Source organism: Rhincodon typus, chromosome 17 (assembly GCF_021869965.1).
Source record: "Rhincodon typus isolate 14 chromosome 17, sRhiTyp1.1, whole genome shotgun sequence".
Classification (NCBI taxonomy): Eukaryota; Metazoa; Chordata; class Chondrichthyes; order Orectolobiformes; family Rhincodontidae; genus Rhincodon; species Rhincodon typus.
In genome coordinates, this window is record NC_063348.1 from 43574563 (window position 1) to 43579965 (window position 5403).

Below are 5403 nucleotides of genomic sequence, written 5' to 3' on the forward strand. Positions count from 1 at the left end.
CAACCTCTCTGGCCCAGGCAAATTAATTTTATAATGGTGTAGTATCAAATGTTTCATTATGATAAAAATTCTGTTGCTTTCAGATATAATATTTTTAAAACTTTTGTTCAACGTTTCAACTTCTAATGTGTATATCCCAACCTTGCTCTAAAGTTTATAAAAAGTGTAGGTTAAACAGAGTTTACCACTTTCAGGTTGGCTATTGAGGTGAGAATTCCTCAGTGTGATTGACTGCTTACTCTGCCTGCTGACATCAGTGCTGCTAGACGCCTGGAGATCTCCTTGACTTGACTCTGAGAAATGTGAAATCCATTTTTGTTTCAGATTGTTCGATCTTTGTGTATAACTTTTTTCCAGGTCAATGAATGTTATCACTTTTCAGCTGACTGGAAAATCTGGGCTGAAATGGTTAATTATGATCAATGGACCTGAGTGTGGTGATGTTTTCAAGTCAAAACAAAGAGAACTGAGAAGTTTACAATTTGTATTGATTGACAGAGTAACAACTGGTTAATATTTAACAATCACCACTACAGGGCACTGGGACGCTTTGAAATACTAAGTTCAAAGTAATAGAGAGGAGAGAGATTTAAAATAAGACATGAGGGGCAATTTTTTTTTACAAAGAGGGCAGTTCACGTGTGGAATAAGCTTCCTAAGGAAGTAATGGATGCGGACACAGTTACAACATTTATTAGCCAACCTGAAAGTGATAAGCTCTGTTTATCCTACACTTTTTATAAACTTTACAGCAAGTGAAACAAAGGTTGGGATAAGTACATGAATAGGAAAGGTTTGGAGGGATATGGGACAGGAGCAGGCAGCTGGGACTAGTTTAGTTTCGGATTATGTTCGACATAGGCTGGTTGGCCCAAAGGGTGTGTTTCCATGCTTTGTGACTCTATGACTAAGTACAGGGATGGAAGGATTTAAGTGGAGACTGGAAATCAATCTAGCTTGAGCACTACTAAGATTATCCAAGATACTACAGAAATTTTAAATGAAGGAGCAAACTTAGCTGGGATCAGTTTTTAAGGTTATGATGTAACATTATACACTTTATGTATATACTTTTACAGTATCCATAGTAAAGTTAAAGTCATTCTGTTTTGGAATTCTTAATTCTAAATTTATCTTAGTATAGCATAATTTAACATCATTAAAAACATGGGAATGCTCAATTCTGCCAATGTGAATGGAACATGAACACTTGTTAGTCTTATCAAGTAGAAATACTTGAAATTACACAAAGTTAAGTCTATTTCTCAATGAATTTTGATGATCACTTTTGTGTGTTAGTTGTTTCATTCTCAGAATGACATATTTTCTACCCACAATGTTTAAGAGTATAAATACACAAAAGTTAATACCAATTAATTCTTAGTTTTCAGGAAAAAGTATGTATATTTGTATTGTGTAAGAGTTATGCAGCATTCATATGATGGAAACAGAAACTAAATACATAGTCACTTTACCGATGTACTTTCAAAATTATATCCACTTTGCCTGATGTGAAGGGTGGTGAATTGATGTGTAAAATTCACCTCGTGATGTGTTCTCAATCTAATTCAGGCTGAATTACAGAGCAGAAACTTGAATCAAAGCCTAGGATTTTCCCAAACCAAGGAGATTGCTGCCGGGGGAGGGTTGGGCAAATTTCGAATGATGGTCATCGGCCCAATGCCCCATGCACTTGCCGTCTTGTTCTTCTGTGTGCTTTTCCCAGAGGTGGACTTGCAGTAGTAATGGTTGTCTAGTCAGTAGCAGCAATGCGCACAGACAAGATGACTCAAATGAGTTCCTTATGTGCTGTGACTACATTCCGTGGTTCTGAGTCAATTGAGATGGATTTTCTCATTCAGTTCCACTTGTCTCCGAGATGCCGAGGACCCTCACTATGTGCGTGGTTCACCAGCTCCCAGGAGGTGAGATAACGCAGGGCTCGATTGCTGTGATCTGTGAACCATATACACTCTTTCATATGGAACCTGCTCCCACTGGCAGAGATTAGGGGGTTGATAAAGCCTCCTGGCTCCTACTTACCTCACTTTCTTTTTCCGGCACCCATTCCTATCCCAGTCACTCTCACTGCAGCCACAGTGCAAGCTTCCAGCTTCGGCTACACCCTGTCAAGCCATCAGCTCTTTCTCTCCACGCAGACTGCCAGACGTTCTGACTTTTCCAAATTTTGATTTCGGATTTTCAGCATCTGCAGTCTTTTGCGTTTTAATTTGCAAAGTTAGATACCTACATTTGATGGCAGTCTGTGCCTCACAGGGAAATCTTTGTTCACGGAAAAATGGTAATGACTGTCACCTGTTGTTTTATAAATAATCTGATTGCAAGGAAAATGCCTTTGTTACTGAAGAATTTCCATTTTCTTGTGGTTTCCGTGCGCGTGCCATCAGACTTAGTGCTGTAAGTTCCCCAAGCACAAAGGACTTGAGTGGATCTGAATGGCGTTGGGCTGAAGGCAGAGTTTATAAGACAGTGAAGCTAAACAAAATGGAAAAGACAAAGATTAAATGAATTGGAATTTCACTGTCTTAATCAAGAGTATTCAGATTGAGCTGCAACATTTCAGTCAGGTGGTTCAAACAATTTACAGGTCTTACCTGAAAACTTCTTAAAATATACCATTATTTAGATATGTTTATATATACAAATATAGATAAAGTCAGTGGAACGTGCAAAATCTTAGCAAAAACAGGCAGTAGGTCATTTTAAATGGGCATTTCAAGAGGACATTCTGAAATGCATTTGAGTATTTATGAGGGTTAATGCTGGACAGAGGAATATAATGTTTCGTAATGCAGGTGTTTATTAATGTATAAAATGTTCCTCAAATGTATAAATGATATAAAACTTAACATTAAACCTGCTAGTGGCTACAATTGGATCATCTTGCTCTTCAAAGGTATAATTTTAACCTAATGGAAGTCTATTTCTCTTGTAAATTTAAATGGTTATGTTTATGGACAGGTATTCAAAGTAATGCTGAGCAACAGAAATTTTATTTGTGCATTTGCACTTTATTTTAAAACTGAAGCGCTCTACAAAATATGAATGCTACAATAGGCCTACATGACAAAGCAACTAGTCTGTTCTCTCCATGTGTAACATACTTCAGTAATTCACACCTCAATTTAGTTTGTCTCAATTTTGAATTCAAAACAGCAGTCTCGTAGAAAGGATCTTGACTACAACAAGCGAGAGCTGGAGAACATCTGATACAGGATACACTCTCCAGGGTATCCAACACAGATTTTAAAAATAATATTATGACTGCAAAGAGATAAGTGATGCCACAGCTTAAAGATCAGATCTAAACTCTGCAATCCTGCCACTTCCAGTCATGAATGAAGGCGGATAGTTAAAAATTCAGAAGAAGAGGCTCTACAAGAACCCCTATCCTAAATGATGGGGGAGCCCGGCACATCAGTGCAAAAGGCAAGGTTAAAGCATTTGCAGCCATCCATCTTCAGCCAGTGTCATGTGGATGATCCATCTTGATCTCCTCCAGCATCACATTTGCCAGACTTCAGCCAATTCACTTCACTTTAAGTATTATCAAGAAACAACAGAAGACACTGGATCGTGCAAAGGCTATAGACCCTGACAATGCTCTGGCAATGATACTGAAGATTTGTGCCCCAGAATTTGCCATGCCGCCAGCCAAGCTATTCCTATTCAGCTACAACAGTGGCATCTACCCAGCAATTTGGAAAATTGGAGACAAAAATAGAAATTGCTGGGAAAGCACAGCAGCTCTGGGAGCATCTGTGGAGAGAAATCAGAGTTAACGTTTTGGGTCGAGTGACCCTTCTTCAGGATTTCTTATGGTGACAGTAACCTTCATGATAAGCAGCAGCTCATTTAGTGCATTTATTGCCGGTATAGGAATCAGAGGAAATGGAAATGATAAATGAATATTTTTCTGGTTGGAGGGAAGTTTGTAGTGGAGATCCTGAGGGGTTATTATTGGGACCCTTGCTTTTCATGATTAATATTAATGTCCTGGATTTTGGTGTGTAGGGTACAATTTTCAAGTTTGCAGAACAAGTTGGTGGAATGGGCCGATAGATGGCAGGTGAAATTCAATGCAGAGAATTTGTTCAGAAGAAGACCAAAAGACAATACAAATAAGGGGTATAATTTTAAAAGATGTACAGGAGCAGAGGGACCTGGGTATATATGTATATTCACAGATCACTGAAAGTGGCAGCATAGGTAGACAGGGCAATAAATGAAGCATGTGGAGTTCTCAGCTTTATTAATAAAGTCCAAGGGGAGGGAGGTGATGTTGAACTCGTACAAGATGATTATTAAGACCTCAGCTGGAGTATTGTATATAGTTGTATATAGCCCATGTCACACTACAGGAAAGATGTAAAGGCATTGTAGAGAGTGCAGAAGCGATTTATTGCAATGGTTCCATCTATGAGGATAGATTGAAGAAGTTGGGGCTTTTCCCCCTGGAAAGATGTCTGAAAGGAGATCTGATTGACATCTTCAATCATGAGCAAAGTGGACAAGAGTTGATAGGATGAAGCTGTTTCCACTTGTAAAAGAAACAAGTATGAGTGATCTGTAAATGAAGCAAGGGTGATGTGCCCAAAAACATTTTCGCACAGTACATTAGGTGGCACATTGGCTAGCACTGTTAACTCACAACGCCAAGGACCCAGGTTTAATTCCAGCCTTGGGTGACTGTGCGGAGTTTGCATGTTCTCCCTGTGTCTGCATGGCTTTCCGACGGGGCCAGTTTCCTCCCACAGTCCGAACATGTGCAGTTTAGGCAGATGGGCCATGCTAAATTGCCCCATAGTGTCCACGGTTATCAGCCATGATTGAATGGCAGAGCAGATTTGATGGGCTGAATGGCCTAATTTCTGCTCCTACGTTTTATGGTTGTGCAGGCTGGGTGAATTAGCTGTGGTAAATGCCGGTTTACGGGGACAGGGTGGGATGATGTCTAGAGGGTCAGTGAAAACTCGGTGGACCGAATGGCCTCCTTCTGCACTGTAGGGATTCAGTGATACTTAAGTTATGACATGGATCGCACTGCACAGAAATGTATTGGGCGCAGGTTCAGTTGAGGCATTTGATGATTATTTGGATCAGAATGATGTGCAGGGATATGGGGAAAAGGCAGAGGTTGGCACTAAGTAATAGAGTTGGACTGAATAATAAGGCTAGTGCAGGTACGATGGGCCAAATGGCTTCCTTCTGCACTCTAACAGTTTTATTTTCATTTGACATGTGGGTTGTGCATTACCAGCCGTTTGTTTCAACTTTAGGTGGTCCCTGCCTCTGGAGAAATAAATAAAGGACGTCCCTGCAACCAAGGGGAACCGCAGTGAGGGGACGGGAGGTGTGGGGGGAGTGCGGTTCGGGGGCGGA